Source organism: Syngnathus floridae, chromosome 9, assembly GCF_059516105.1.
Source record: "Syngnathus floridae isolate MCC-2025c chromosome 9, RoL_Sflo_1.0, whole genome shotgun sequence".
NCBI classification, from domain to species: Eukaryota; Metazoa; Chordata; class Actinopteri; order Syngnathiformes; family Syngnathidae; genus Syngnathus; species Syngnathus floridae.
In genome coordinates, this window is record NC_142421.1 from 24,137 (window position 1) to 34,446 (window position 10,310).

Consider the following 10,310-nt stretch of genomic DNA (forward strand, 5'->3'; position numbering starts at 1 on the left):
GCCTAACACAAACCCTAACCCTAACCCTAACCCTAACCACAGCAAGAGCAAGCCTAACCCTAAGCCTCAGCACAGCAAAAGCCAGCCTGAGCCTAACACAAACCCTAACCCTAACCCTAACCCTAACCACAGCAAGAGCAAGCCTAACCCTAAGCCTCAGCACAGCAAAAGCCAGCCTGAGCCTAACACAAACCCTAACCCTAACCCTAACCCTAACCACAGCAAGAGCAAGCCTAACCCTAAGCCTCAGCACAGCAAAAGCCAGCCTGAGCCTAACACAAACCCTAACCCTAACCCTAACCCTAACCACAGCAAGAGCAAGCCTAACCCTAAGCCTCAGCACAGCAAAAGCCAGCCTGAGCCTAACACAAACCCTAACCCTAACCCTAACCCTAACCACAGCAAGAGCAAGCCTAACCCTAAGCCTCAGCACAGCAAAAGCCAGCCTGAGCCTAACACAAACCCTAACCCTAACCCTAACCCTAACCACAGCAAGAGCAAGCCTAACCCTAAGCCTCAGCACAGCAAAAGCCAGCCTGAGCCTAACACAAACCCTAACCCTAACCCTAACCCTAACCACAGCAAGAGCAAGCCTAACCCTAAGCCTCAGCACAGCAAAAGCCAGCCTGAGCCTAACACAAACCCTAACCCTAACCCTAACCCTAACCACAGCAAGAGCAAGCCTAACCCTAAGCCTCAGCACAGCAAAAGCCAGCCTGAGCCTAACACAAACCCTAACCCTAACCCTAACCCTAACCACAGCAAGAGCAAGCCTAACCCTAAGCCTCAGCACAGCAAAAGCCAGCCTGAGCCTAACACAAACCCTAACCCTAACCCTAACCCTAACCACAGCAAGAGCAAGCCTAACCCTAAGCCTCAGCACAGCAAAAGCCAGCCTGAGCCTAACACAAACCCTAACCCTAACCCTAACCCTAACCACAGCAAGAGCAAGCCTAACCCTAAGCCTCAGCACAGCAAAAGCCAGCCTGAGCCTAACACAAACCCTAACCCTAACCCTAACCCTAACCACAGCAAGAGCAAGCCTAACCCTAAGCCTCAGCACAGCAAAAGCCAGCCTGAGCCTAACACAAACCCTAACCCTAACCCTAACCCTAACCACAGCAAGAGCAAGCCTAACCCTAAGCCTCAGCACAGCAAAAGCCAGCCTGAGCCTAACACAAACCCTAACCCTAACCCTAACCCTAACCACAGCAAGAGCAAGCCTAACCCTAAGCCTCAGCACAGCAAAAGCCAGCCTGAGCCTAACACAAACCCTAACCCTAACCCTAACCCTAACCACAGCAAGAGCAAGCCTAACCCTAAGCCTCAGCACAGCAAAAGCCAGCCTGAGCCTAACACAAACCCTAACCCTAACCCTAACCCTAACCACAGCAAGAGCAAGCCTAACCCTAAGCCTCAGCACAGCAAAAGCCAGCCTGAGCCTAACACAAACCCTAACCCTAACCCTAACCCTAACCACAGCAAGAGCAAGCCTAACCCTAAGCCTCAGCACAGCAAAAGCCAGCCTGAGCCTAACACAAACCCTAACCCTAACCCTAACCCTAACCACAGCAAGAGCAAGCCTAACCCTAAGCCTCAGCACAGCAAAAGCCAGCCTGAGCCTAACACAAACCCTAACCCTAACCCTAACCCTAACCACAGCAAGAGCAAGCCTAACCCTAAGCCTCAGCACAGCAAAAGCCAGCCTGAGCCTAACACAAACCCTAACCCTAACCCTAACCCTAACCACAGCAAGAGCAAGCCTAACCCTAAGCCTCAGCACAGCAAAAGCCAGCCTGAGCCTAACACAAACCCTAACCCTAACCCTAACCCTAACCACAGCAAGAGCAAGCCTAACCCTAAGCCTCAGCACAGCAACCCTAACAAAAAACCTAACAAGAAACCTAACAAGAAACCTAACAAGACCCCTAACAACAAACCCTAACAACAACCTTAAGCACAGCAAGAGCAAGCCTAAACCTAAGCACAGCAAGCCTAACCCTAAGCACAGCAAGAGCAACAAGAACCCTAACCAGCACATAAAACCTTAAGCACAAAGCACATAAAACTTTAAGCACAAAGCACATAAAACCTTAAGCACAGAGCAAATGAAACCTTAACAAAACACATAAAACCTTAAGCACAAAACACATAAAACCTTAAGCACAAAACACATAAAACCTTAAGCACAAAGCACATAAAACCTTAAGCACAAAGCACATAAAGACCTAATCACATTAAACCCCAAGCACTAAGCACATTAAACCCTAAGCACTAAGCACATTAAACCCTAAGCACATTAAACCAATAGCACATAGCACATTAAACCAATAGCACATAAAACCATTAGCACATAGCACATTAAACCATTAGCACATAGCACATTAAACCATTAGCACATAGCACATTAAACCATTAGCACATAGCACATTAAACCATTAGCACATTAAACCATTAGCACATAGCACATTAAACCATTAGCACATTAAACCAATAGCACATAGCACATTAAACCAATAGCACATAGCACATTAAACCAATAGCACATTACACCAATAGCACATTACACCAATAGCACATTAGACCAATAGCACATTAGACCAATAGCACATTAGACCAATAGCACATTAGACCAATAGCACATTAGACCAATAGCACATTACACCAATAGCACATTACACCAATAGCACATTACACCAATAGCACATTACACCAATAGCACATTACACCAATAGCACATTAGCACATTAGACCATTAGCACATTAGACCATTAGCACATTAGACCATTAGCACATTAGACCATTAGCACATTAGACCATTAGCACATTAGACCATTAGCACATTAGACCATTAGCACATTAGACCATTAGCACATTAGACCATTAGCACATTAGACCATTAGCACATTAGACCATTAGCACATTAGACCATTAGCACATTAGACCATTAGCACATTAGACCATTAGCACATTAGACCATTAGCACATTAGACCATTAGCACATTAGACCATTAGCACATTAGACCATTAGCACATTAGACCATTAGCACATTAGACCATTAGCACATTAGACCATTAGCACATTAGACCATTAAACCATTAACACATAGCACATTAACCATTAGCACATAGTACATTAGACCATAGCACATTAGACCATGAGCACATAGCACATTAGGCCATGAGCACATAGCACATCAAATATAAGCACATAGCACATTAGGCCATGAGCACATAGCACATTAGGCCATGAGCACATAGCACATTAAACCATGAGCACATAGCACATTAGGCCATGAGCACATAGCACATTAGGCCATGAGCACATAGCACATTAGGCCATGAGCACATAGCACATTAAACCATGAGCACATAGCACATAGACCATTAGCACCTAGCACAATTAGACCTTAAGCACCTAGCACAATTAGACCTTAGCACCCAACCACATAAGACCTCAGCACCAAACCACATTAGACCTTAGCACCAAACCACATTAGACCTTAACACCAAACCACATTAGACCTTAACACCAAACCACATTAGACCTTAGCACCAAACCACATTAGACCTAAGCACCAAACCACATTAGACTTTAGCACCAAACCACATTAGACCTTAGCACCTAACCACATTAGCCACTAGCACCTAGCTTCTAGCACCTAACCTCTAGCCTCTAGCACCTAGACCTTAGCACCTAGACCTTAGCCTCTAGCACCTAGCCTCTAGCACCTAGCCTAACGAACCAAAAATATGACATAATAAAAAACAGAGTATGACATCACAAATGCAAAACATCATCCCACAAAAGACATCACATCACCCCACATGCTCTTATAAAATAACTTGGCCAATGCGTTTGTCTATTTGATTTGCTGCAAATCCAAATTATACCTAAGGATGGTGACAAATCTTATTATACTTAATAGGACATATTAAAGACTCTTTTGAATAAGTTCATTAACTTAATTGTTAATTAAATCATTTTCATTATGATTTTGTATAAATACTAGGTATAAACAGAAAATATACTACACAAAATTTAATTATGATTTTTCTATAAATACTAGGTATAAACAGAAAATATACTACACAAAATGGGCAGTTTACTTTTTTGAAAAAGAATGGGAAGTAAGACTTATTTCGTTTATTTAAACGGAAGAAGTAAAACTTATTTAATGGGAAAAATGGATTTGGTGGAATTCAAAATTTCAAAAATGAATGAATGAAGTCATTTCAATTATGATTTTGGATAAATATTAAGTATGAACACAAACACGACTGCAAAAAATGGCCAGTTTACTTGTTTAAAAAGGACTAGGAAGAAAAGACTTATTTCATTTATTTAAATGGGAAGAAGACTTATTTAGTTTGTTTAATATATGTTTGTTCCGAGGCAAAATTGGATTTGCTGCAATTGCAAATTTCGACAAATTACGGTCCCAAATATTGACTTGAGACCTGATGGGACGTATTAATAGCTAATTTGATAGAACTTGGTCATATGAGCAAGTGGAGTAACATGAGATCTATTCTGAATTACACAGCACACACAACTTTGGATCTTCTGAATGAATGAATGAATGAATGAGTGGGTGAGTGAATGAATCTTATTTGTTCATTTAAATTATGACTGTATAAATACTAGGTATAAACACAAAATGGCCAGTTTACTTGTTTGAAATGGTGTGGAAAGAAGTAATCTATCCAATTTAAGACAAATGTAGTTACCTCTAACATTGTGTTACTTTATCTATTGTTGTCTGTGACTTCCCATGAATAAAAAGGAAGGAAGGACTCACCGGAGACGTCTTCGCCAACATCAAACCGTTGGACTTTGATCCTTCTTACAGTGGAAAACATACAGCCAACCAACACCGTGGAACCTAAAGGAATGAAAGAAAACTTTAACATTTGGCTTCAAGCAACATTCGCAGATGCAACACAATGTGACGTGCGGGCTTAGGGCTCGTTCGGGTTAAAGGTTGAGGGAGGGGCCCTCGTTTTAAACTACTTTTTTCAAAAGGAGTGGGAACAAGCAAGACTTATTTAATTTATTTAATGGGAACATGTAAGACTATTTTTCTTCCCTGGCAAAATTGGATTTGCTGCAATTGCCAATTTCAACAAAGTACAGTGCCAAATCTTGACTTGAGACCTGATAGGACGTATTAAACGCTTAGTTACATTGATAGGAGTTGGTAATAAGAGCGAGTGGACTAGTGGTGGTTGAATGGATGAATGTTGAAAGTAATTTAAATTATGACTTTGTTTAAATACTAGGTTTTAACAGAACATCTACTGCGCAAAATGGGCAGAGTTTACTTGTTTGAGAAGGGGTGTCTTATTTAAGACTACGACTTATTTAATCTGTTTGTTCCCAGGCAAAATTGGATGTGATGCAATTCCAAATTTCACCACATGATGGTGCCAAATTTTGACTTGAGCCCTGATAGGACATATTAAACACTGGATTACTACTTTGGATCTTTTCTTATATTACTTTGCAACAACATACTCGGTAAGAGATTAGGCAGTATAATCACTTGTTAACTTAAGAGTGCCCACACTCAATTTACTTATGGTTATGTGTTACATTAATTACTGTTAGGCATCATTTGAGCAGTCTGACCAAATCTTTGAATAGAAGAATTTGTGATTTAAGAAATTATTTGTGTTCAGGGTAATCAGATTTGTATATAATTCTAATGGTCGTCTTTTGAAAACTATTCTGAATTACAACTTTGGATCTTTTCTCATATTACTTTGCAACAATATACTCGGTGACAGACTAGGCAGTATAATCGCATATGTTAACTTGAGAGTGCCCACACTCAATTTACTTATGGTTAAGTGTTAAATCAACTACTGTTAAACATGAAATAGGAGGTGTTTAACATAAATGGAGGAAGAAATGGGTACTCACCATTGTGGCTCCTGGTCAATGATGCGAGCCTCCAACTGATTTGTATATTCATTCTCCTGACGGTGGGAAACGTACAGCCAACCAACACCGAGGAACCTAAAGGAATGAAAGAAAACTTTAACATTTGGCCTCAACCAACATTTGCAGATACAACACAATGTGACGTGCGGGGTGAGGGCTCGTTAGGGTTAAAGGTTGAGGGAAGGGCCCTTGTTTTAAACTACTTTTTCGAAAAGGAGTGCGAACAAGCAAGACTTATTTAATTTATTTAATGGCTTATTTAATTTGTTTCATCTATTTTTGTTCCCAGGCAAAATAGGATTTGCTGCAATTGCAAATTTCAACAAAGTACGGTGCCAAATCTTGACTTGAGACCTGATAGGACGTATTAAACTCATTTAATGGGAAGAAGTAAAACTTATTTAGTTTATTTAATCTATTTTTGTTCCCTGGCAAAATTGGGGAGGATTGGCAAGAAGTAAGACTTATTTAATCTGTTTGTTCCCAGGCAAAATTGGATGTGCTGCAATTCCAAATTACACCACATGATGGTGCCAAATTTTGACTTGAGACCTGATAGGACATATTAAACACTTAGTTGAAGTGATACAAATTGATAATAATGCCGAGGGGGGGCAACATGAATGTTCTGAATTAGACATAGTTTGAATATGCTTTTGAATATTTTTTAGGTAAACACTTTTGCTTCACTTTGAGGAGTGTGATAATCTAACCAAATCTTTGAATTAAAGAATTTGTGATTTAACAAATAGCTTGTTATTATGTTCACGGTAATCACATTTGTATATAATTCTAATGGCCTTCTTTTGAAAACTATTCTGAATTACAACTTTGGATCTTTTCTTATATTACTTTGCAACAATATACTCGGTGAGAGATTAGGCAGTATAATCGCATATGTTAACTTGAGCGTGCCCACACTCAATTTACTTATGGTTATGTGTTAAATCAATTACTGTTAAACATAAAATAGGAGGTGTTTAACATAAATGGAGGAAGAAATGGGTACTCACCATTGTAGCGACTGGTCAATGATGCGAGCCTCCAACTGATTTGTATATTCATTCTTCTGACGGTGGAAAACGTACAGCCGACCAACACCGTGAAACCTACTGGAATGAAAGAAAACTTTAACATTTGGCTTCAAGCAACATTCGCAGATGCAACACAATGTGACGTGCGGGCTTAGGGCTCGTTCGGGTTAAAGGCTGAGGGAGGGGCCCTCGTTTTAAACTACTTTTTTCAAAAGGAGTGGGAACAAGCAAGACTTATTTAATTTATTTAATGGGAACATGTAAGACTATTTTTCTTCCCTGGCAAAATTGGATTTGCTGCAATTGCAAATTTCAAAAAAGTATGGTGCCAAATCTTGACTTGAGACCTGATAGGACGTATTAAGCGCTTAGTTAAATTGATAGGAGTTGGTAATAAGAGCGAGTGGACTAACGGTGGTTTAATGGATGAATGAATGTTGAAAGTATTTTAAATTATGACTTTGTTTAAATACTAGGTATTAACAGAACATCTACTGCGCAAAATGGGCAGAGTTTACTTGTTTGAGAAGGGGTGTCTTATTTAAGACTACGACTTATTTAATCTGTTTGTTCCCAGGCAAAATTGGATGTGATGCAATTCCAAATTTCACCACATGATGGTGCCAAATTTTGACTTGAGCCCTGATAGGACATATTAAACACTGGATTACTACTTTGGATCTTTTCTTATATTACTTTGCAACAACATACTCGGTAAGAGATTAGGCAGTATAATCACATATGTTAACTAGAGAGTGCCCACACTCAATTTACTTATGGTTATGTGTTACATTAATTACTGTTAGGCATCATTTGAGCAGTCTGACCAAATCTTTGAATAGAAGAATTTGTGATTTAAGAAATTACTTGTGTTCAGAGTAATCAGATTTGTATATAATTCTAATGGTCGTCTTTTGAAAACTATTCTGAATTACAATATTGGATTATTTCTTATATTACTTTGCAACAATATACTCAGTGACAGATTAGGCAGTATAATCTCACATATTAAATTGACAGTGCCCACACACAATTTACTTACAGTCATGTGTTAAATCAATTACTGTTAGACATGAAATAGGAGGTGTTTAACATAAATGGAGGAAGGAAGGGCTACTCACCATTGTAGCGCCTGGTCAATGATGCGAGCCTCCACCTGATGTGTATATTCATTCTTCTTACAGTGGAAAACATACTGCCAACAAACACCATGTAACCTAAAGGAATGAAATTAAACATTAACATTTACCCTCAAGACATTCAAAGATATAAGGCAACGCGACTACGTCGTGTTTGTATCCGCTGTCGCGCTAACGGCCATTTCGCGCCCACGGATTTGAATCTTGGCGGGAAGTTTCTCCTATTGACTTCATTTCGACGGCACATTACTGCGACGTAATACCCGCTTATCTACAATAGACTACAATAGTACTTATTTTTAAACACAATGAGTTGTATTTACCGTATACGCTCTAGACGGTCCAGTTGCGAGCAGAAAATAAAGATATTTCTGTTGCTAATCGTCGTGTTTGTATCCGCTATCTCGCTCGCGTCCATTCGCAGCCATCCGCGGCCACGGATTTGAATTTTGGCGGAAGCCACGCCTACTGGCTTCATTTCCGCGTAATACCCGCTTATCTAAAACGGCAAAGTTAAAAGTAGAGTTAAATAAAGTTTTTCTTTTTAAATCAACGCAATCATTTACAACCGTTGACCAGGAAGAATCGTCGAAATTCGGCGTTTGTGGCTGGCAGCAGACGCCGAGCTCGACGCCCGCCACACTCACTCGCTTTTCGGGGCTACAAAAGTACTTCTTTTTAAAAACAATGAGTTGTATTTACCGTATACGCTCTAGACGGTCCAGTTGCGAGCAGAAAATAAAGATATTTCTGTTGCTAATCGTCGTGTTTGTATCCGCTATCTCGCTCGCGTCCATTCGCAGCCATCCGCGGCCACGGATTTGAATTTTGGCGGAAGCCACGCCTACTGACGTCATTTCCGCGTAATACCCGCTTATCTAAAACGGCAAAGTTAAAAGTAGAATTAAATAAAGTTTTTCTTTTTAAATCAACGCAATCATTTATAACCGTTGACCAGGAAGAATCGTCGAAATTCGGCGTTTGTGGCTGGCAGCAGACGCCGAGCTCGACGCCCGCCACACTCACTCGCTTTTCGGGGCTACAAAAGTACTTCTTTTTAAAAACAATGAGTTGTATTTACCGTATACGCTCTAGACGGTCCAGTTGCGAGCAGAAAATAAAGATATTTCTGTTGCTAATCGTCGTGTTTGTATCCGCTATCTCGCTCGCGTCCATTCGCAGCCATCCGCGGCCACGGATTTGAATTTTGGCGGAAGCCACGCCTACTGACGTCATTTCCGCGTAATACCCGCTTATCTAAAACGGCGAAGTTAAAAGTAGAGTTAAATAAAGTTTTTCTTTTTAAATCAACGCAATCATTTATAACCGTTGACCAGGAAGAATCGTCGAAATTCGGCGTTTGTGGCTGGCAGCAGACGCCGAGCTCGACGCCCGCCACACTCACTCGCTTTTCGGGGCTACAAAAGTACTTCTTTTTAAAAACAATGAGTTGTATTTACCGTGTACGCTCTAGACGGTCCAGTTGCAAGCAGAAAATAAAAATATTTCTCTTGTTAGTCGTCGTTGAACCATCCGCTGTGTCTCGTTCGCTGCTATTGTTGAAAGCCGCGCCCACGGATTTGAATTTGGGCGGAAGTCCCGCCCATTAGCGTCATTTCCGCGTCACATGACTGCAACGTGGCAGACGTCATATTGCAACCGCTGTTTTGTATAGTAGACTTACAATTGTTATGCGTTGACATAATGGCGCACACTCAAAATAGATTTAAATCAATTAATAAATAATTAATAAATAATTAATTAAAATTAATAAATTAATTAATTAATTAACTTATTAATTAATAAAATTAATAAATAAGTCTTCTGCCCACTCCCTTTTAAACAAGTTAACTCTGCCCACGGATTTGAATTTCGGCAGAAGTTCCGCCCATCAAACGTCACATCCTCGTCACGTGACTTCGACGGAGCAGACGTAATATAGCAACCGCTGTTTTGTTTAGTAGACTTACAGTATTTATGCATTGACATAATGGTGCACACTCAAAATAGATTCAAATAAATTAAATAAATCTTCTGCCCACTCCCTTTCAAACAAGTTAACTCTGCCCACGGATCTGAATTTCGGCGGAAGTTCCGCCCAATTAACGTCACATCCGCGTCACGTGACTATAACGTAGCCGACGTCATATACGGACCACTGTTTCATGTAGTAGACTTAAAGTGATTGTG

At 40.3% G+C, this 10,310-nt stretch overlaps 1 long non-coding RNA gene across 1 annotated transcript; it reads right to left on the bottom strand.

The window, feature by feature from the left end:
* Positions 1–3,104: 3,104 nt before the first annotated feature.
* Positions 3,105–9,708, bottom strand: LOC148392705 (uncharacterized). Its single transcript, XR_015860603.1, has 5 exons — positions 8,444–9,708; positions 8,103–8,198; positions 6,961–7,059; positions 5,927–6,022; positions 3,105–4,886 (listed from the first exon to the last, which is right to left on the bottom strand). It is a non-coding gene; the product is annotated as an uncharacterized LOC148392705 (long non-coding RNA).
* Positions 9,709–10,310: the final 602 nt, after the last annotated feature.